The sequence below is a fragment of the Ursus americanus genome, chromosome 31 (assembly GCF_024610735.1).
Source record: "Ursus americanus isolate L20-20 chromosome 31, mUrsAme1.1.p, whole genome shotgun sequence".
In the NCBI taxonomy this organism is placed as follows: domain Eukaryota; kingdom Metazoa; phylum Chordata; class Mammalia; order Carnivora; family Ursidae; genus Ursus; species Ursus americanus.
The window spans coordinates 34,222,383-34,246,498 of record NC_142157.1 but is presented as its reverse complement, the minus strand read 5'-3'; positions in this window follow the sequence as shown (position 1 = coordinate 34,246,498).

Sequence of the window (24,116 nt, the reverse complement as noted above, 5' to 3'; positions counted from 1 at the left end):
GGGAGTTGGCTCTAGGCTCTCCGTGAGACCGCAAACGCGGGAAACGTCGCAGAGGAGAGTGAATTGTTTTCATCCTAAGTGGTCTGGGAATGAGAGATGAACGGTGACATTTTGGAGGAAGATACAGATTAGGAGGAGTGGGAGCTAGAAGTGAATCCAAGGACATTAGTTTTATTGGCAGGAAACAGAGAAGCAGGTGCAGCTCTGGAGAAGGCAGGGGTGTGGGCACCGAGTCACCCTGGCCCCATATCCGGGCCTCTCTGCTGCTCCCGTGGGAGCCTCAGCCAAAAGGACGGGAACACCTTCGTCCAAGCGTTCTCATGAGCTCCTACTCGGTAAGATTCAAACCCAGCGCTGGGAATCAACATGTTATCTATCATTTGAATGCAGTTTTATACCTGGAGCGAATCACAGGCAGAGTAAACAAAGTCCAAGTAAGAAGTTAAAACAGTGATTTTATTAGAGGGGAAAGAAAGGCTGGGTGTAAGGAGACAGATAGGTCCCAGGGAGATGCCCCAGCCCTGGGAACTTGCCACCTGGCACGTCGGACCAAGAGCTGGTCTGCGGGAAAGAGGCAATCGCAGCCCATTATCTGCAAGTGAATTTTCAACAGTCCTGTAAAAGCAAAATAAAACACCACTTTCCCTGGTGCTTTATAATAAATCTAAATGCTTTGCTAATTGCCTGTCACCACTACAAATAGTATTTGCTTTTCGGGGAGGTTTTTTTTAAAGGCCCTGGAAATAAATCAGAACTTTTAATTCATTGGAAGACAGGCTGAGAAAAGAGCAGGGGGTGGGGGGCCAAGGGGTAACAGGATAATCTTAAGCATTATCTGAGAGGTGTTACTGTCAAGTGTAAGAAGGAGAGCATAATCAAAAGTCAACTAGAATCAGTCTCCCATACAATAAAAATGCTAACTGTTTATGTACCCCTTCCTTCACGCCAAAAACCCAAGGGAAGCCCCGGTGGTGAGAATGGCATGGTCATGGGACAGCAGTTCCTGGCAGGACGTGGAAGCGAGAAGGCCCCGTGCCCCCTCCGCACGGCTGGGAGGGCCTGCGTGCAAATTTCGGGAACTCCAAATGCCACCTGTACCGTGGGGACGCTTTTGTCCTAGAAAGTTATCATAATATCAAATTACACCACTCGTAGGGCTGTGCACCTCACAATTGGTCTTCAATTCCACCAACCAGTCCCCAGGACTCGCGGTCCATCTCAGGGGCCGAGGAACGTATTTCTCCATGTGCAACACTAGCTTGGAAGAAGGGCTGTGTTCTAATGAAACGCTTAGAAATCACAATACAGGGGCGCCTGGGTGGCACAGCGGTTAAGCGTCTGCCTTCGGCTCAGGGCGTGATCCCGGCGTTCTGGGATCGAGCCCCACATCAGGCTCCTCCGCTGTGAGCCTGCTTCTTCCTCTCCCACTCGCCCTGCTTGTGTTCCCTCTCTCGCTGGCTGTCTCTATCTCTGTTGAATAAATAAATAAAATCTTAAAAAAAAAAAAAAAAAGAAACCACAATACAGGGCTTGCCTTCCTGAGCCGATAATGATAATCACGGCAACATTGCTAAGAAATTACCTTAAGGTTTCAACAAGGGAAATGTCAAACTGAGATATGAAATTCAGGATAAAAATCTATCGCAAATTATGGAGGGCTGACTCAGCAGAGCTCAGGGGACTTTTGAGGGAGTGAAACCACTCTTGTGATGCTGTAAGTGTGGGCTCCTGTCGTCACACATCTGTCCAAACCCACAGGACGCACAGCACTGAGAGGGACCCCAAAAGAAACTACCGACTCTGGGTGGTGATGAAGCGACAAGGCAGGCTCACCGATTGTGACAAATGCACCATCTGATGGGGACGTTGAGATCGGGGTCGGCCGTGCATGGGTGGGGGCAGAGGGGCAAGCATTGCTTCACCTTCTCTTGGGTTTTGCTGTAAATCTAAAAAATGCTCGAAAAAACAAAGTCTATTTAGAAATTGACAGCAAATTAATAAACAATGCTGTTCGATTTCATCCACATCAAACTGGGACGTTATTTTTTCCAGGTTGACAATGGCTTGCCTTAGGCTGGTGGAGCTTGCGTCTGTTGACCCGCGAGGGGAGAAGGTGGACAGGAGTCAGGGAAGCGTGTGAGCAGAGGGGACTGAGGCAGAGGGAGCCTGAGAGTCTCCAGACCCACACTCACCTGGCCCCTGAGTGGCGGTCAGACCCCCGCCTCCGTGCACCTGCCTGAGCGCGTCCCCATCACACCCCTCCTGACCTCTCCCACCCTCTCCTCTGTAAGGACCCCACGCTCAAGACCCTTGGCTGTCGGGAGACCCTCTGGGGCAACGGACCACACGTAGGAACCTGGAGCCCACCAGTAAAGGCATTTCTTTGCGGGTCCTGCCACGTCTGCATTGTACTCTCAAGATTTGTCGGAGCCATGCCTTTGTGGGGACCTGGGAGAGGAACGTTCTGGGAATGCTCTGGATGCAGGCACTTCTACCACGGCCCTTGTCATCATTCCTCAATTAGCAACGTTGACGTCTTCCTGACAAAGCCATGTGGACGGCTGACCATCCAGGGTTTGCAACTTCAATAATCTGTCGATGGAACTAATAAAAGCAGGGCAGTCTTGCATCCTGCTGCGTGGTTGACAACATGGTCTTTTCCGATGGCATCATCTAGGTCCTTACAACCATCCTAGCCCAAGAGTGATAACATTCCCCATCTTCTACACCAGGAAGCAGCTCAGAAGCTGAGTCCCATGGCTGGGCCACGGCAGGTGGAGAACAGGAGGCCTTTGGCTCAAACCCCGGGTTGTCCCATCGCATCACCAGCACCCCCAGGCCACTCTCTTATTCTAGTGGCTTCCACTGCTTCAAAATAAGAATCATCTTGTTTCTTTAGGTCCGAACTGTGTCTCTTAAGTGAGGAGCCCACTATGGGTGGGATCGCTCTCCCGTCTTGGTCATCTTCGTAGCAACTCAGGCCCCATCGACAATGTAATAAGCAGCACTTCACAGACGGCCAGGGCTAACTGCCCGTGTTAGAGCCAACGTAACGCAGACCCAGCCTGAGAATGCGTTTGTAGGCTCTGCGTACACCGAGAAATATGGGAGCCGTTTAAAAAAAAGTAGGAACACAGGAGGAGGCAGCGAATTTGTCTAAACAGAGCTGAGGATCCATCACGTGCCTGGAATAAAGGCCTTCCTGGCAAAATGATTTCTAAATAAAAAATGAGTAACTACCAAGTATTTATTATAAGCGATGCCTTTCCGGCCCCGCATACCATGAAAGGCTTTCTAGAATCCTACACATACAGCATGGCCGGAATGTCATGAAGAACAGAACAGCAAGATTAGAGTCAGTGGGACATGTGGGGGCACAGGGACCCCTGAGAGGCAGCCAGCCCGGACCTCATGGCGATCTGTGATCCCTAATAAACTGAAAACAGCGTGGCCACAGACATAACTAAAATGGAAACCGTGTAGCAGACACAAAATTAGTACAATTCCATCTCTCACCACTGATCTCATCACACTGAGAAAAGGCGGAGGGGACTTTCTGACATGAGAATGAATTTTTATGAACCGTACACATTTTCTGACATTTTAAGGAGAGGGGGAAAAAATGTGTCATGTGTTCTTCAGCCTGCAATGCACTGTAATTGTTTAAGGAGTAAATGCCGGAATTTTTCAGCAAGATGGACCCTAAGGAAGCGAGGCCAGAGGAGGTGGGTCGTGAGTAGGACGTGTGCTGGGGGTCCATCCTCAGCACCCACCCTGTGCCTGTGCCGGGGGAGTCACGGGAGCTGGGCGCCTGGGGGGAGGGGTGGGCAGCGGGAGTGGGGGGGGGGAGGAGGGAGGGAGCAGGTCTCACCAGGGGGAGCTGGGCAGAGATGTGAAATCTTGCAAATAGAATACACGCCCTCCTTTGTCCACGTTTGATGGATTTACTGATAATTCACATTAAGACCCAGCCTTTCCAAGAAAACAGAGGAGAAAAGGAAAAAGCCTTTACTTGTCACATTTCAGTAAAGACAAATTATTCAGAGGTCACAAAACTGACAGAAACAGCGATGAGAAAGGCAGCTCAGTGAATTACTGAGTGGACCTCTTTCCAAACCCGCTCCACTGACTGGACTCCCAACATATTTCCCTCCGTTCGCGCGCTGCACGTTTAAAAATAACAGAACAAATGACACTTTCCGTCGGTGCAAAATTACTTAGGAGCTTCCTGTCCACTAGAAATACAAGCCACATCAGGAATTTTAAATTTCTGAAAGCACTTTTTTTTTAAGTAATCTCTACCCTCAACGTGAGGCATGAACTCACAGCCGCAAGATCAAGAGTCGTGTGCTCCAGCCAGGTGCCCCAAAATCACTTTAAAGGAAACAAAAAAAAAAAAAATAAAAAGTTAAAAGAAACAGATGAAAGTAATTTTAATAATGTATTATGTATCACAATATGCCTAAAATACCATTTCAATATGTAATTGAAACAAAACATATGAATGAGACAATTACATTCTCTCGGTCATACCGAGTCCTTAAATCCAGGTGTATTTTCCACGAACCACTCCTCTCAGTTCAGAAGGGCCACGTTTCAAGTGCTTTGGTCACCCGTGGCCAGCGTGCTGGACAGCCCAGAATTAGGATACCTCTTCTAACCACACTTTTAGAAATCTCTTGCTCTCATTAGGATTTTATTATAAAATACCTCTGTGCTACGACATTATTTTCTTGGCAATTAGAAGAAAGTGCAAACATAGGGGTTTTGTGATAGGGGCCATCGTTTCAAGTCAAACACAAGCGTATTTAAGAAGGCATTTCTCATTCCTAGATGCCTTGATCAGGAGACCTCCAGGAGATCCTCACTGAGTTTGAATGATGTGGGAGAAGGAAGTGAGGGGTTATTCATGCACTAATTCCAATCTCCTTTTAACCAGAGAGGTCAAAAAATACCTGAAATTGACCATAGTACTACCAACAAACATTGAGCACTCCTTATATGCCAGATGCCACGGTCATATAATCCTCAGAACCCCAGGACAGAAGTACTATTAACTTGACTTTAAATTTTGGGGGGGAAGCAGCCGGGACATGGAGAAAAAAAATATCTGGCCCTGGGCCACAGAGCTGGGAAGAACACCCAGCACCCAGCAACCTTCCCACCCACACAGACATGAGGGACTAGGTGCCAGGCTGCACCTGCCGTCCACCACCTCGGGGACCCTGGTGTGGCCACATGGAAATCGCTCTTCCACCGCCATCGCGGAGGGTCATGCACTTGGGAGGGGTGGCTCTGGGTCTCCTTCTGCCTGCTGACAACTGTCCAGGGAAACCCTTTACTGAGAGAATGGAGAATCCAAGAAACGTGGGAAGAAAACACACGCCGTAAGAATTACTTTCATCTAAGCCCCTAAATGTCTTGACTGGTGTTTGAGAGCCAACCCAGAAGCCGATGTCACACAATAGCTCGTGTCCCATCGTGGTGCGAGCACGCAGCACGGTCTCCTTGTCCCTGCACGCCCATACACGGGCATGTCCTGGTGAACTTGTAAGATTACCATTATAAGAAAAAGGGCAGGCGAGGAAGCGGGGAAAGAAGGAGCAAATGAGGAGAGAAATGGGGGACAAACCGAAGAGGACATCCTCACAGAAGCATTTAGGCTTTGTGTGCGGTCTCTCTGTGGAGACGGGAAGCTTAGCTCAGTCGAGTGCTCCCCTCTGCTGTCTGAAGCTTAGAATGCACTTGGTGTGTTCTGGGAGCTGAACAAAGCCGTGCACACCAGCCCCAGAACTTGCACACCCAGCCCCAGAATTTGCACAGCAGCCCCAGAATTTGCACATTCAGCCCCAGAACTTGCACACCCAGTCCCAGAACTTGCACACCAGCCCCAGAACTTGCACACCCAGCCCCAGAAGCCACCCAACTTTGACCGGAAGCTGGCAATTTTCAGAGAAGCAAGTTGTGCATCCCTCATGCGGCTCCTTTGTTAACGGAAGACTCTCTGCGCCAGGATTGGGCCTCAAGCATGTATTGCACGGCTCCTTGAGCAGGCACAGTAATATCCACATTTTCCAGATCTTTCACTTTTTTTCCCCCTGGTATTGAAGACAGTGGCCATTTCATTGTTCTTGCAAGATCTCTGGGTTTGTAGACAGTCTGGGAGAACGGGTAAAATCTCGGAATTACCTTTTATCTTCGGAGAGAAAGCTGAAATGGCAGCGGACAGCTGGGTCCTCTCCTGTGCTGGGTGCTGATCCACCCTTTACTTAGTCCCCACCACGAAGGACGGCCCGTACGATCACCACGTCCGAGACACGAATCTGATCGGCCCAGATTTACATGGGCAGTGGGTCACCAGGACAGTGCTCTCGGGAGACATTAAAACATGCTTGTCCGGAAGCAGTCCCTTGAGGAAAACATAGCTACTGCAGATATAAAGGGGTGACTCCCTCCTCCACCAATGTACTATCACATTAACAGGGTGCCTCTGGGAGCCACACGCCCCGCAGTTCAAATCTGCCTCGTGGCTCTGCACTCCCAGATCCTCAGTAAAATTAATCGGACCGGGTAATGAACAGACTTCTCTCTTCGGTGATTACTGAGGACAGAATGGAGAAAAAAAACCAATAAAGGGTTCCTATATTTAAAGACTGTGCCAGGGGGTTTGCAAACCTAATGAAAATGAGTAGGTGCCTGTGTTGTATCAGACGAAGAAAAGACTGGATCCTGCCCAGTCCCGCACGCCCATCGGGAGTCTGCTTCTGGTGATAGCCCCGCGGGGGCTCCCTCTCGTGCTCGCCTGGAGCCTGGGCACACGGGCCCACGCGAGGCACAGAGCAGTCCATGGGAGGGTGCCGTCCCTGCCTGCGACGTCTGAGGGCGAGGGGCTCCTGCCCCCCACCAACCCTGGGGGGAGAGCCTAGCCATCAGAGCCACCCCTCACCCTCTTAGATGCCCATCTCTGTGCACCCATGCGCACCCCTGAGGGCAGAGAAGGCCAAACTGTATTTCCGTGCCCCCCACCCAGGAATCCAAGCGGCAATGGGGCAAGACATGGCATCACCCCGGCTCTGAGCGCGCGCCTCCGGCCCTTTCGGGGCGGCCCCTTACTTGCCAGAAAGGCTGCTGTGCAGTAGGATGAGGTCAGGTGAATTCTTAAAAGTGAGTTAGGGTTTTAAAGCTGAAAATTAAGCAAACAAATGTTAAAATGCAAGAATGTTTCTCGCTGGGGGAGTCCGCACAGATGTCCTCCAGAGGAGCCCCGGGCCTTTGCCTGCACCGGGCCCCCGGAGAGCCCAGGCCCTGCTCTGTCCCTTCCTTACACCTGCTCAAGGCCCACTGTCTCCTGAACAGATCAGAACTTCAGTTGTCTTTGCCGACTTTCAAGTGCGGAATCCATCAGGATGCGTTTAGATTTCTCAACCCTCTATACATGTGTCTTGCCCATCTCACTCCACAGCATCTGTAAGTCTCTCGGTTTTCCAGGGAGTGACTTGCAGACTGTCCACGCAACACTTCTTAGAAAGAAAGTGCTGGCATCTGATCCTCTGATCCCCCATTTCATGAGTTTATCTAATATTTAGGAAGATTGTGAAATGTTCTACTATTCAGTGAAACCACGAATTATCCAGTATTTAAACTGTGAAATGATAAATTATCTAATATTTAGTTAAACTCTGAAATTATGAATGGCCCTCACACTTAGCTAAATTATAAAATTATATGAAATACAGAAGACACCGATGTGGGAACAAAGTTCCGTTCAGGAATAATTACCACGAGCGGTCCAGGCAGACGTGGGGTGCAGCCACCCCCGTGCGTGGAGCTCCCTGAGCCACGGACAGGGGCCTGAGGGGCGCTCGGTCTGCTGTGCTCTCTCCGCATGCCGCCCCTCCTCCCCACTCCACGCGTCCCGCGGGGCATAATGCAAACCTGGTCGTTTTACCCTGTGATTTCCATGACCTTACACACCGTAAATGTTCAGGAAATAGTCGCTTGAATAAATAAAAAATGTTAATAACCCTGAACACTCCTCCTGTTTTATGGACTACACATTAGCTAGTGGCTCTCTTTGCAAGGCTAGGAAGAGGTGGGAGACGGGTTTACTATTTGGTGTGTCTCATGTCCACTGAATTTATGGGGATTCCAAAAAATAGGAGACTTGGACTTCCACTTAAAAAAACAAAAAACAAAAACTTGGCCAATAGGTTTTCCGAATCCCAGTGGTCAGAAATTATAGAATAGCAGGTGTTGACTGGTCATTCCCAGGCACGCGATTGCCATGAATTATAACTGAGGGGTTACCTTCTACTGAGGACACTGCCTTTAGCTTAAATATATACCCTATGTGGACATGTTTTTATAATCAAGACAGTTTTCAAATATTTGAGAATTCGGTTGAAGAAAGAAAAGACTCAGACAGACATAGAATGAACTTTAAGTTTTGCACGATCATCATTGAAATCATAACCCCCATTATTTTTTAAATCAATGCGGGAATAAGGATGAGAGATTTTAATCCTAGGACTTTATTATTTATTGCTGGATAATCTCGGCGCCTCTCCGGATGTCAGGACGCAAGCCCCGAGGTGATGCTTGTATTATGGTTCTTAGGTATGAAATGAGGGGATTTATTTTGGCTGTTTGCCTTTCCATCAGAATGGTGCGTGGGGACTAAAGGACTGTCTGTGGACATCTGAACAGGCTCCACTCGGAGCTGAGAAGTCATCACAGGCCGTGACCACCAGCAGGGCCCAAGGGCACCCCGGGCGGCCAGCAGCAGCCACGCTCCACGGACAATGTGACCCAAACTGCGTCCATGCATGCAAGTCAGATCAGCTGTGAAATGCGGGGCTCCCAGAGCGCCCTGTCCCAGCACCACTTGGGTCCCCTCAGTTCACCAGCCTGGACGAGCTCGGGCAGGCGTGATTTCAGCGAGGACACGGATGGACTTGGGCTGGTCCCCCGTCTCCGCCCGCCAGGCCCGGCCCCGTGGGTGCCTGCCGCCTGCACCACCCCAGCCAGGCAGCCCTCCAGCTCTGTCGTCGTGGGGCGTCGTCATGGGGCATGGGACCTGCCCTCACTGAGCACCTCCCTCCGGCAAGGTCCCCACAAAGCAGCTCCCCCATACGCTCTCCCATCACCGGACTCAGGCCCTGTACTTCCCATGTACTTCCCGGGCCTCGGACCCCCCGCGCTCTGTCCTCCCCGGCTCTCCAGCTGCAGACGGCAGGTGTGGGGGGGTGGGCTCCCCAGCCTCCCTAACTGCGGGAGCCCCTTCTTCACACAGTGACCCCTACCCCTGTCCGCCTCCTGCTGGTTATTTCTCTCAGAGCCCGGCCTCCCCACGACCCTCCTCTTGCCTCTGGGCCCTGCTCCTTCACGGAATACGACGTGGAACCCCTCGTGCTGCCGAACCCGGCTGCTGTCTCCGTGTCCCCCTCTCTGTTTGTCCTCCAACTGGTTTCACCCCCATCGGGGCATCCGCGCTGTGCTCACCTCCATGTAGAAAGAGTCCTGTCACAATCGCAAGAAGTACAACCACTAGCCACAATTAAACCTAAAATCCCTGTGCTGTCCTTGGTGAGTCCCAGGGCCCTGCACTGTCCCTGAAGTCCCCACACAGGAAGCACGTGGGTTTGCATGGGAATCCCCGCCGAGATGAAACCGGCTTTTTAAATGTCAACAAAGAACTGGTTTGATATGTTCGAGTATTTCCAGGGTCCTCTGAAAGGGAATTGAGATGCAATGAAGAGCAACCTGGCAACACGGTGACCCCCCAGACCCCTCGTGCTTGCCTTCATCCTTCAGCCTTCGACTGGTGTGTCCCACGGGCTGGCCTGGGGGGAATGGGAAGCCCCCAGGACACCGCCCGTTCCCACAACCTCAGGGTCACCGCCCTGGTCCCCCCCCCCGCAGGCTCCCCCCTCCTGTGACTTTGTCTTCTCCATTGCGCACTATGGGTTATGCCCTCCCGCCAAGCTCATCTGCGCTCTCCAGAGGGAATCCCTTTGTGTTCGAAGACATATGGTTGGGTAAGCGGGAGTTCCAATCTTCTATTTGCCGGAAGAGCCCGCTCGCCATCAGCTCCTCGGGGTCCCCCACGAGAGGTGCGCCCGCAGCCACAAGAGTCTGTTCCTTTCTGCCCGCACTCCCGTGTTTTCCTCCCAGCATTCCCGCTTCCAGAATAGGATTCCAGAGGACAGGGCGGAGGGCACGTGGATTAGAGGGTGTGGCTCCTTTCCACTGGAGGCCACGGGACCGGGATGGAGCAGAGGAGGGACCCAGCCAGGGAGAAGGGCGGTTTCCCTGGGCCCCTCCCTCCGGCCAGCTCCTTCCTTCACTCCCCTCTTCCGCCTGCCTGCTCTCCTTTTCATGATGCTTTCTGCTGTGTTTTGTTTCGTTGAGCGCTGGGCTCCTCTCCATCGGGCTGCAGGACAAGCACTCCTTCCGGCAGGGACCACAATACAGGCTAAGGGCCTCCCACCCCCTCGCTCCGCTAATATTACCTTTGGCATTAAAAATGTATATTATTCTGTGAAATTGGTGACTCTTCGTCTCAGGCTCCATGTTAGATTGGAACCAAGTTCAGGAAAAGCAGCTCTGGGGGATGTTGGCTGTCAGGTCTTCTGTTCCTCCTTCCCAGCATTTGTGATAAACACTCTGGATGCTGAAGGCCCCTCCTGTGTGTTCCCAACACGCACACCTCCTCTCCAGGAACGCACCGGTGGTCCATGCCCCTCTTCCGGCCAGAAGTCACACCGCCCAGTTCTCTGGTCCCAGTGCCTGGCCCAGAAAGGACAACTGACCCAAGGCACCGGCAAAAATCATGCCTGCCATGCGATATGAAAGGCCAGGGGGGACTTCCTCTCTAGGGATCACAACCCTTGCTCTGCCCACCAAGTGGAGAGCAGAGCAACAGAGAGAAGCAGAACCAGGACTGTGGACTCTGCTGCAGCCAAGGCCCTGCCAGGACCACCCTCGGCTTCCCGGGGGTGGGAGCCAAAAACGAAACCACCCCAATGACAAAGCTTTATGGATCTGGCTCAAACTGTGTTTCTGTAACGTTCCATGTGGACCCTTTACTAAGGCAGAGTGGAAGTGTCTCCCTTCGTGTCCTTCCTGGTGCATTTCTGTTGGTGACAGCCTTGTCGCTTTACATAACCAGATAGCAATTACACTTACAGCCAAGTTCACACATCACATTCCCTATCATGTTGCTCTGAAATAAAACACGTATGAAGGTCTCAAGCTATGTCACAGACAACCGCTAATACCTTGTTAAAATATTTTAAACATCTTTACATATGTGATTAGCTCACTTGGTCTAAATGCTGAGTATACAACCTAAGAAACGAGTATGTGTAAGGTTTTTTTTCAAAATTCAAAAATGTTGTCAAATTTCGAAAACTGTGATTTCAAGTCACTTTAAGAAATGCCTACACATATCATGAATGCTTCTGTGTTCAGAGTACCATTTTTTTTAATTCCACTACTTAATTGGCTAACCCTAAATATGCCTTGAGATATGAAGATACAGATACAGTATAAGAAAAATATCTGTTATTACACACATTGGATACACACGAGAGACAGAGAAGGTGGTGGAGAAATCTCTATAAAGAGGATACGTTTTGATAGTTTTCATTAAGATGAGCATTTATCACAAGGAAAACACATCCACTGGCGACAATATCGAACATAAAGACGAGTGGGCTCTCAATAGTTTTCTAATCAACTCACCCAGACACAAGTCAGCCGAAACCAGTCCTGTTTGGAGGAAAATCCCTCCGCTAGTTTCCTGCGAGCTGGAAGAATGCGGTTAGGTATTTTTCTCCACTGGTTCTCTGATTTCCCAGAAGAAATCAGAAGCAATTGTGGGAGAGTAATTTAGTTCTGGAAATCACATTTAAGAAAACACCGAGGTTTCTTTGGCACCCCCAGTCCCCTGCCTGGCAGGGCTAGCGGTCCCCACATAAAGCATGCTCCCACAGCCGTGATTCACAGCTGTTGCCTTGAGGGACAATAAACGATCATCTCAGGTGCCCCACAGGTGCACTTTAGAGAACACAAGTGGCCGTCCGTAGATTTCCCGTCTGCAGGTGAGGCTTTGCAGGGCTCCACTGCTCCCCACGGCACATGGGGGCGTCAGGGTTCCAGAGGCACAGGACAGCTCTGCCACCGACACTGGTTCTCCTCTCCCCGAATTCACCCGCCACCGCGGGAAGCTCTCTGGAGCTCATTCAGTTGGACTTGGCAGTTTACCAATTGCCAAAGATACTCCTTTGTATGGGATGACTCTCTTGAGTAGTTTTCAGTACACGGTGCACTAACTCCGCGAACGGCACAAAGCACCGTCAGCCTGCCCACAGTGAAGGTCAGACGTGGTGGGAGCAGAGCCCCCAGCCAACCCTCCTAGGCTCGGGGGTGTCCAAGTAACAGCTCTTCCCAGACTCGGTCAAACAGTGCTGTCTCCCTGCATCCCATATGCGCCAACACAAACGAACGAACAAAAACCTGAAATCGTCACACCATTCCCATTAAAACTAGTGTTTCTGAGCACAAAGAGAGTGAAAAAACGCTTTTAAGCCAAGTCAGGCCAATCTTCAGTGTGATCAAGGTGTGGTAGGTAAAATCGGTAAAATCAGGCCAGGGGAGGGTGGACAGGGATTACCGCCTGGAAAGTCATTTTCCAGACAAGGTAGAAGGGGATCGCTGCTGGATCTCCTTCCCATAACACCGTACTAGTCATCCAATTCAAGTGTACAACTCTGTGGGTTTGGTACACTCACAGACAGCCGCAACAATCACAACGGTCAATTTTAGAACATTTTTATCATCCCAGAAAGAAACCCCAGAGCCTTTAGCGATTACCCAGTCCTCCCTGCCCTTCTCCCAAGCCCTGGCCACCACTACTCTACTTGCTGTCCCTATAGACATGCCTGCTCTGGACATTTGATATCAGTGGAATTTGTGTATGTGGCCTTTTGTGTTTGACTTCTTTCATCAGGCGTGACGTTGCCAAGGTCCCTGCATGGGTGGCACACGCATCTGTGCTTCATTCCTCTTTATGGAAGAATAATAGTCTATTGCACGGACAGAGCACATTTTGTTCATTCATTTTTCTAATGATGGACATTTGGGTTGTTTCCATTTTCTGGGTATTATATATGAAGCTGCGATGAGCATTTATGTACAAGTTCCTATGTGAACAGATGTTTTCGTTCCTCTTGGGTAGATACCTAGGAGCGGAATTGCTGGGTCATATGTATGTGAACGATGTTTAAATATTTAAAGAACCACCAGATGGCTTTCCAAAATGGCTTCACCATTTTACATTTCCGCCATTAAAGTACGAGGGCTCCCATTCCACCACGTGCTCCCCAACACGTGTTATCTGACTTCTAAATTCTAGTCATTTGGGAGGGTCTGACATGGTGTGTCCCTGAACTTTGGATTCACACTTTCAAAGTGACTAACAATGTTGAGAATCTTTTCTTGTGTTTATTGGCCCTTTGTATCTTTTCTATGGAGAAATATCTGTTCAGATCTTTTGCCCATTTGTCTTTTTATTATTGAATTGTAAGTGTTCTTTATATAGTCTAGATACAAGTTCCTTATCAGATATATGATATGCAAATACTTTCTCCCGTTCTGAGAGTTGGCTTTTCAATTTCTTGTTGGTGTTTTTTGAAGTACAGAAGTTTTTAGAGTTTTTTAGGTTTTTTTTTTTTTAAGATTTTATTTATTTATTTATTTATTTATTTGAGAGAGAGAGAGTGGCCTGGAGGAAGGACAGAGGGAGAAGAAGAGAGAGAATCCCAAGCACACCCTGTGCTGAGCACAGAGGCCTTGTGGGGCTCAATCTCACAACCCCTAGATCATGACCTGAGCGAAAACCAAGAGTCAGACACTAACCAACTGAGCCACCCAGGCACCTCGATACTGCAGTGCCTTGATGGCCATTGCTTTTTGTAAATTTTCAAATCAGGAAATGTGAATCCTCCTATTCTGGTCTTCTTTTTCAGGATTGTCTTGGCTATTCTGGGTCCCTTGCAATTACGTATGAATTTTAGAGTCAGCTTGTCTATTTCTACAGAGACGAGAGCTGGGATTCTAAGTGCATTGGTGTTGAGTCCATAGATCACTTTGGGGAGTCTTGCCATCTTAACGGTGTGAAGTCTTCCAATCCATGAACATGAGTTCTCTTCCCACTTATTTTGATTTTCTTAAATTTCTTTCAACAATGTTTTGTAGTTTTCGAAGCACACATTTTGCACTGCTTTTGTTAAATTTACTCCTAAATATTTTATTCTTTTTGATGCTATTGTGTTTAAAATATCATTTCCAGATCATTCACTGCCAGTGCTTATAAAACAATTGATTTTTAATTATTGATCTTGTATCCTGCCACCTTGCTCACCTCATTCATTACTTCTAATAATTATTTAGTGGACTCCTCGGGATTTTCTGTATACAAATCATTGATTTTTATTATTTTCTGTATTGAATAAGCCTGTCTACTGTGTATACTGTTGGCCAGGCACGGTGATAAGCTCTCTACAAACATGAACTCAGTTAATCCTGCCACAGACCGCCGGGGCAAGGGGTGATTTCTATCCTCCCTTCACAGATGAGGAAGCTGTCTTCTGCCCATCTGAGATCAGGGCGCAGGACCGTGAAGTTAATTTCCAGGTCGCCCTCTGCACTCCTGTGCTCACTCCGCAGATCCTTACACAGCCTGCCTCTGCTTCTCCACCTTCCTGCCTCTCTCTTCCTCCTGCATTTCTCTCAAAAGTCAGTGGCCAGCAGCTACCCTGCAGTCTGTATAATAGAGGCAAACACACACAGAGGAAGCTTAGCCGATCGGGGGCAGGGGGGGGCACACACCTGGGTTCGAGTCCCCAGTGTGCCGTGATGTCACCGTGCTGTCTCAGGTAGGGCTCGTCCTTTCCCACGGAGGTGCACAGAAAGCCCTAAATGAGTAAAGAAACCTGAGTCCTTGCCTCCACATAGTCACAGCTGCCCTGAGCCGCCAGCCCCTCGGTCCAGGCGGAGCATGGCAGGAACCGGTTAGGGAACAGCCCAGTGTGTGGTCCCCAGAGCATCTGCGCTGCTGTCCCGTCTGCAGTCTACACCGCCTGCAGCAGCAAGCCCACGGCCATCAGCTGGCAAGGCTGCTATTGCAGTTACACTCACCAGTGTTCCTCACGTTTGCTTCCTTGTACAAATGGAAGACATGCCCTTAAGACAAAACGGTCTGTTGTCGGTCTGGCAATAGGTGTGCTTCTAGGGTGTGCAGCCTGAGGGATGCTGTAAGCTCCAGGACCTGCAGGTTTCTGTTGTCCTTCAATTGCTTGTTGTGATTCGCCCTTCACACTGAGACAGGACCCCCAGCCAGGCAAGGACGGGAGGCTCCGCTGCAGGTGCAAAGCGTCAGGGCTCCCTCTGGTGGCCGCTCAGCTCCATGCAGGTCTGCCCATCCAGGCACAGGCAGGGAAAGAGAGAGGACAGCGCCCACAAAACCACCCGGACTTGCCTGAGCCGACCACGCTTGACACCAGGAGTAACCCACTGTAGAACATGATTCCTTAGGCTCCATGGCCTTTGCTCCCGAAGTGACTTGAAACAAAATGATTTGAGGGGCCATTGTCTTCCTCTCAAAGATGCCCGCCCTCGAGGATTAAAGGGCAGTGTGGGCATTCGTGCAAAACTTGAAAAAGTTGATATGGATCCCATCAATGGGTCATAACCACCGATGCTGTGCCCGGTCTCACGCATCTTGAGCCCACGTGCTCACGGGAATCAAGAGGCACCCCAGGTGTGTCTGGGGGTGCCGCATGCCAGACACCATTTGAAACCCTGACATCATTGCTTCATTTAACGCTCACAAAGCTCGCTGGGAGGTGGACAGTTATGCTTCCAATCACGGACGGGTTGGGTGATGCCCGCAGCACAGGGCTAGCAGGGGCAGTGCCTGCATTCGAGCCCAGGCAGCCATCGAGGGGCCCCTGTCCCAGCCGCCTGAATAATCCAGGCCCACCACACGACAGGGACACACAGGAAGGTAAGATGGGGCAGCCGGAGGCCACACTCACGCAGGAGGGCTTGCTTCCTCTCAGCCTATCAGATCTAATGAGAGGCCCAGTGAACACATGAAGTTTCTTGATGAAAAGCATCTTTATGCTTAAGCATATGCAAGGGGGTATTCAGACTTCGTGGCTGAAACCCACCCCTCAAGGTGGTGGTGTCAGGAGGTGGGGTTTCTGGGAGGTGCTGAGGTCATGTGGGTGGAGCCCCCATGGCGGGATGAGTGTCCTTATAACAGAGCCCCCTGGGAGCCCCCTCGCCCCCCACCGTGTCAGGACACAGCAAGGAGGCACCCTCTGTGAACCGGGAGGCAGGGTCTCACCAGACCCCGGCCCTGACGCCACCTGGATCCTGGACCTCCAGCCTCCAGAGCTGAGCACAGTGTCTACTGTTTACGGACCACCTGAACGAACTAGCACAGCAGGTAACGCAGACAGACATCCTCGCAGCTCTCTGGTTAATTAGAGACACGTGCACGATTCAGGAGCTAAGTGCTGTTCGGTCTACTCTGGTTATTCTCACGCACACTGATCCAACCGCGCCTCTCCCTTCCGAGTGTCTGGCTGAGGTGGGGGCCCCGCGCTTGTGGGAGCTGGTCCCACGGCAGGTGGGAGGGGGAAGGTATCTGAAAGATGCTCATTCCTCAGTATCCTGGCGGGTTGGGGACTCATCTGTGTCGGCTGGAGGCCCGAGATTTGAGTGTACACAAAGTAACGGTATGTTTTAAAAGTTAGAGAGCAAAACAAAAGTACCGCACGAGGGCAGTGGTTCTCAAAGCAGCGTCCACGGACCAGGGAACTAACTAGTGACTCGAGTTGTGGGCCAGTCCCAGACCCAAGGAAAGGGCGCGTCTGGGCGTGGGGGCCTTTGACCAAGTCCCCCTCAGGGATGCCGGGGCAGGGAGCGCTTGAGGACCACCTGGAGACAGGAGCACGAGGAAGCAGGGGCCTCTCATCACCGTCAGCTCAGTAGTGACCCCAGAGCACAGGTGGGGGAGACCCGACCAGCGCTGAGGTTGGATTTGGGAGCACAGACAGGAGAGGTCTGCCAGGACGTTTTCAGAGCGGGGACTGGGCCCCGGCTGAGCCCTCCCTGCAGCACAGGTCCCAGCCCGTCCCCCAAGCTCTGAGCGCTCCTCCTACTTCCTTATCAATCATTTTTCGCCTCCTTTCAGTTGGTAATGGAGCATTACCTAAGTTTACCCTTTATCCCGTGATCCTCCTCGGTTCTCCCCCTCAGAGACTCCATCCATCTCCCAGCTGCAATCTTCACCCCCATGGGAGAGGTACCGGCGGCCTCCTCCTTCTCCTCCCCCCCCCTTTGGAGGCACATCCAGCCTATTTCCCTGCTGATTTTTCCACTGTCATTCAATAAATATTTTTAGCTGCATGGCAGGGGCTCCTAGCTATTCCAAAGTATCTGGTTGTGGGTGTTTTTCTTTATAAAAAGGACCCATGACTTGTACCTGGGTGCCTGGCCTCCAGAACAGGCAGCACATTCTCAGCCTCCCTTGCAGGCTGGCACGGAGCGGGACCAAGGGCAGGCTGGTGGGGTATAAGCAGAGCAGCTTTCCGGAACCTTCCTTAAGAGGTCACTCATGCACACACAAGCTCGCTTGTTATTCTGAGTGCTGTGCACGCAGGGCTGGATACGGTAGGTAGTGAAAGTTGAATTCCACACGCCCACCTCTCCATGTGGACGCAAAGAGGTGCAGATGTACCCGAAAACAAGAAAGCGACATGGTCCCCGTAGGGAGGACTCAGGACTTCAGCGGAACGGCCCGCACCTGCACAGGACACGGCGAGCCCCAACAACTGTGTTGCAGAAGCTAGGGAGGACGGCAAGGACCCAGGCAAATGACTCAAGGGCCAACAAGAAGAGGCCCCCAGTGGACCAGGATGGGACCGCGTGAGCTTCAGAAAGGATGATTCAAACCATAGGACCCATCGGGTGCAGATAAGTCCAAGAGTTCATAATGATAGGAGGTAAAAACCACTCACGTCTGGAGGATGACAGAGAATGAGCCCATTATCTGGAGAACTCATTAACGTAGGAAGTGGGCATTTGCTCCATCGGGACATCCCTACGGGTAATCGCACAGCAGAGAAGAGAAGCCGCCTCTTTATGACATGGGCTCCTCAAGGCCAAGGAAGGCGTTGCCCCAAAGATGACGGGGACACATCACATGGATGGGGCTTCTCCAGCATGGCGGCTAGTTCCTCAGTCCACATACTTCTTTTGGGTGTAAAATGCTTTATAGAACCTAGGGCAGGGTCTTGCAAACCTATGCAAAGTTCTCTGATTATATACACATCCTCCCCCAAATACAGAACCGGTGTGTATTTACGCAGCTCGGGGGACGCTCCTCTCCACAGCTGTGCTCGGACAGCACTGTTCTGTGAGTCGGCACGCTCGATCCTTTCCCGATTTCACCTAGACACTGCCAAACGCTCCCGTGGGGTGGGGTGGGGGGTAAGGACTCTGGCTTCAAGCACTGGACATTGATTTCTTTGGGCCAGTGAGGAGCAGATGTCCCTCCTTGATGTTTGCCAGACCGAACAAATGAGCCAGCTTCCCTGTTCCCAACCTCAGTCACTCCTTATGTCGCTTCACTCCACAGTCTCCCCAATGCCAGTCTTACTTTGAGTTGTGTTGCTGTCTCTTGGCCGCATGTCTCTAGGAGCCCACGTCCCCAGCTGACACCCTACACACCAGCCCGCTCTCACATAGGACGAGGTTCAGTCCCAGAGCCCCGCCTCGGGTCCCAAGGACATGAGGTCACAGAGAAGGTACGGAGACAGATAAGGGACATTGATCTTTCTAAAACAAGGGTCCCAAATTATTTCGAGGACTGTTGGATGAAGATTCAATCGTACATCATACCAGTGAAAGCTACGTGTAGAAAGTACGACTTTGGACAGTGACAAGGTGGCCATGAGGGCACCTGAGTCCCAGACACCCTGGGGAACGAGCTGCTATCGTGACGTGTGAGTCCCAGGCCAGCCAGCCTGCTCCGGAAGCATGAGTACCCGCTGACAGCGCTGAGAAAAACAGAAGGAGCTCGCCTGCAAGGCACCCAGGAGGAGAGGCAAGTTTCTGCACGTGGCAGGTGCAAACATTGAGGGACAGACAGGCTGGAGGGACTTTGCAAAGGCCGTGCAGGCCGTGGCCTGACACACAGAACATTCACTTCTCGAGGCAGAGCACGTTAGAATAAAATGAAATTGTACCTGCCAGCGTCTCGTGGCTCGTTCCCGTCACCCATGCGCCGCGGAACACCGCACTCCCCCCGCGGTGACCTGGGAGGGGCTGCGGGCTCGGGTCCTGGCGCGCCGTCTCCAGTTCTCCGGCTCTCGGAGGACGGAAGGCTTTCTCTCTCCTGATGTCACTCTGCCCCTGAAGCAGAACATGGTGTTTTCTTCATAACAGTTAAGAAATCGTGGCCCAGGGGCGCCTGGGTGGCACAGCGGTTAAGCGTCTGCCTTCGGCTCAGGGCGTGATCCCGGCGTTATGGGATCAAGCCCCACATCAGGCTCCTCCGCTATGAACCTGCTTCTTCCTCTCCCACTCCCCCTGCTTGTGTTCCCTCTCTCGCTGGCTGTCTCTATCTCTGTCGAATAAATAAATAAAATCTTTAAAAAAAAAAAAAAAAGAAATCGTGGCCCAGTTTCGTCTTACAATCCCCATTGTCTCTCCCTTCTGGGCCGACCACACTTTATGGCCTCGTACACAGAACCGGATGAACAAGAATATTCTCCGAACGGACAGATCCGGTGCCTCCCTAGCACCATGAACCTCGTCTTAAGTGGGGATTAAGAAGCAGAGAGCTCTGTATCAAACCATTTTCTCAATGGCCATGCAATCCACCAAAACGTGTTCTCCTGATACTAGCAGGTACGGGGCAGAAGTGAGAACACGGGGTTTGTCCGCGCTCGGGACGGATGTGGTTCACTCCGGCCTGATCTAAGGTGATCGCATGTTCGCACGCCCACGGAAGCGTGTATGCACGCTAGGAGCACGCGTGCACAGACTCCAAAGGAGCCACATATGGGCATATTCACGCAGCTCTGTTTACAGCAGGAAAGACGTGGAAGCAGCCTCTGTATCCATCAGCAAACAGAATAAAAATCAGAATCCAGCATGAACACATGGGAGCTTATTCTAGGGCATTCCAAGGGTACCCACTGTGTGTGCCTGAATTAACCTTTCAGGGGACACCCAGCTCAGACAGGGGGCCACACGTGGTCCCAAGAAGCAGGTCTTCAGGCCTGGGCTCTTGCAGGAGGGGACTCACCAAGCAGGTGGCAAGAGGGACCCACCTTCGAGCAGCCAGTGCCTCGCCCGGCTCCCGCCACCCCTGGAGAGTCGAGGTGGGGAGGGTGTGCTGAGACATGCCCTGTTTCTGGGGCTCGATGGGTGTGGGGCCGTGGTGACAACCGTCTAGCGGCGGTGGAGGCTGGCGGGGGAGGCCACCATGGTCAAACACAGAAGGGAAAGCTGGTGCCCTCTGGCCAGGGTGGTATGGATGCCGGCGGGCCTCCCTGCAGCAATCCCTCAGACTGAGGGCCGGCTTTCCTGGAAACCAGGCCTCGGGCCTCCCTTGGAGAGGAAACAGAGATGCTGAGCTTACTGCTCCTGCAGGACTGCCCTTTGCAAACCAAGACCCCGACAGGGAACCCTGAATGGGGGTGCCAGGATCCACGGACCCAAGGACCCCGAGCCCCAGCTTTGCCTGAACTCCTGGGCCTACCGAAGTGTCCCGTGTTGCAAGAGAGGACAAGCCTGCCCGTCCCAGGGGTCATGCGCAGACCCTCCGAGAGACGATGGCCCCCAAGTGATGTGAGACCTCAGGGTTGAGCAGAGGGGAGGCTGGGCAGAGGGGGGTTGCAGGGATGGAGTCTGTCTCCCCCGGGGCGGGGGGGGGGGGAGATGACAGGCCCTCCCCCGAAGCCGCATCACCAGTCTGGGGCACTCTCTGCTCTACAGTGTTCCTACAGCCCTTGTGGTGACAGGGAGAGGCCCCTGGTCTCCTTCAGTCCCCGCCCCACCCTGCCCAGCCCAGGAAAGCACCGGGGTTCCCTCCGCACCTGCCCCGTACCCACCCACCCCCCCACCTCCCCTGCTGGGAAGGCAAAGAACACTGGGCTGGTCCCACTTCGCACTCCCCATGTCTCCTCTCTGTGCCAGGTAGCAATCCTTCCCCTTCCCGCCAGTCTTGTCCCCTCCCAGCCTGTCCCCTTCCCTCTCTCTCCTTTCTCCCACTCCCGACTTTTCGGCTGATGCCCTGCATTCCCAGTCTCTCCCCCTTCCCATGGGCCCCCCCTCAGGCCAGCCTCTCTGTCTGAGCCTGTACTCTCGGAGAGGGGGATTCACACCATCCCAGAGTCACAGCAGAGTCACCGCCAGGGTGACTGTACAGGGAGGAGGAGCCCGGGGCATTAGCAGACAGGCCGAGCCACAGGAGGGCCGGGCGTCTACAACCCTTTTCGGATGAAAAATGCACACAGGGCTCCAAAATGACAGCAAGATCTGTGTGGAAGGTGTGAAATTCAACTCATCAATAACCATTGTTTTTGCAATCACCTTACATGGTCATTGATAACAGAATATAGACAACGCTTATGGATTTGGGTGCAATCTTCACTGATGGTTATTTAAATGAACAGGCCTTCTCTTTAGAAACGGCTAAATGGTCAAGCCAATTTATCATTCATTCTTTTAAATCTAAAGTTCAGGTCATTCGTGGAACATTGTGCAAAACTGGTCACCACTAGCATCGATCTCATACGAAAGCAGCGTCCTCCCCAGCAGAGTAATGACGTAGTCACGGCATCTATGGGGAGTTCCCATACACAGCGGAACACTGCACCCCCAGCTGGGGCTGCCTGAGCACAGAACAGCCCAGATCTGAAGCAGAGATGATTTCGCATTTAGCCTGAACCGCTTGACACAAACGGACTTCTCCTCATCCCAGGTCTTCTCCTCTATCCCATCTGGGGACAGAGAAGTGACAGATTATCCAAAGCCTTTTGCCTCTGAGAGCAAGATTTAAACAGTGGTATCCATGTCTCTTGAGAATTTAGCTCATCTCAGTAACGATCAAATCCGTTACGGTACATTCCTATTCTTGCAAGCTTGATTTTGTCCCTAGTTTCCTATAACCCAATATCCCTTCACCCAACCCACCTGCAGCAAACGGATTTGGACCAGCCGCCTGGCTGTCCTCTCTTCCCGGGTCCTCGCCCACTTGGGGACGCCCTTGAGCCCTCAGACCTTCCCTGGTGTCAAGCGGACACCCATCCTCAGTGCTGGGGTCCCGTGGTTCTCGATATCAGCACCTGCCCTTGTGTGTGTCCCAGAGCTTCACGCGTCTTTTCCTGATCTCTACGGCCATTCTAGATTCCTTGGGTCGAGGCCGGGTCCGGAGATCGCCAATGTCTCCATCACTGTTCATGGACCTCAATCCTCACCGACTCTGCTGCTGATAAGCATTTGCACGGGTCATGGTTTTCAAAGCAGAGGAGCTGCGGGGTGGACGCCGACTGTGAAGTATGGAAAGTAGGAGCAGAAACTCAGAATCATCCCGACACTCACACGAGATCCTTGGTTTGTTCTGCACCCTGCGGACAAATACCTGAATGACTGACTGGATGTTTCCCTTCTGGAGGTCACACTAAGGGCATGGCAGCTCTCCTTCCTTCTTATACACACGTCCATGCAGCTGTGTGCTTGCAACTTACATGCTGGGTGCTTCTGGTCAAATTAAATCCAAGATGTGTTCGTTTCTTACATGGTAACCTTCTAGGTACCCGGCCAGTTAGGTAAATTCGCTTTTGTTTTGTTGCAAGTAACAAAATGCCCGCTGCGTGAGCGTAACCAACAAGGACATGTAGCTACCCTGTGTACCAAGATGCTCAGAGGTCAAGCTGTTCCAGAAGAGCCCATTCTGGATCAGTTTCTCTGAGACGCTCTTGCCTTCGGGCTCGTGGTCACGCAGAAGCAAACACAGTTCCAGATATCACATCCTCAAACCAAGAGTTCCCCTTTTCCATGGAAGAAATTGTTCCCCACACACTTCCCACGGGGACCCTTGGCCAGAGTGGGGCGATCTGCCCACCCCCAAAACAAGCCCCGACAAGGGAGGCACAGTGAGTGTGAGCCGCTGAGACTCATCAGACCTCAGTCCCCAGCATGGCAAACACGTGTCACCCCTCCGGAGCAAAACCACAGTCCTAACAGGAAGAAAGGCTCTGTGGAGAGGTGGCTTTCGGGTGTGTGGCCAGCGGCACGTGATGCGGGTCCCCCCACCCAGAAGAAGTACCGACTACCCATACTCAGGTGCATCGACACCTGGTAGGGGCTAAGTGCTGCCGTCTCATCGTCAACAGGTGAAAAGGACTAGACAGGAGACAGTCCTGCCACCTGCATCACCGCCAGGAAACAGGAGCCCAGCTAGCCTCGGCCCCGTTTACTTCGGCTAAATATGCCTCCCATGGGAGAAGCTGCTCTTCCTCTTCCCCAGCAGACGATCACAGACAGAAGATCCTTCTGGCTCCAGAAAGAAACAAGTTACTCCATTTTGCAGCGCAGGTTTGAATTTCGAAGGAATCCCTTACCTCTTGGGGCCCGAGGGGCCCTGTGTACAGTTTGAGAAGAGTTACTATCCCACCGTCTGCCTTGGACCAAAGTCACAGTGGAAGCCACAGTGGGCATCGGCCAACGGTGCGTCGGCTGTCCACGCAGCCATGACTTGAATGTCACATGAGTAAACCCCTATTTCTGAATTCAGACAATGCAATCCGAGACCTCCAGGATACCGCACGTCACATCACACACAGCTGTCCGGGAGTAACGTTCTCAGTGGTCCTCTCCAACGGAACACAACAGCCAGGACGTCCGCTCCCCAAGCCCAAGTTACAGACAGAGAACGCAAAGCTCTCTGTCGCACAGGCCCCCAAACGCACCAACATGCCCCAGTTACCGGTCAATTGAGACCTGGCAAGGCTGTTCCCTGCAAGGTCCGG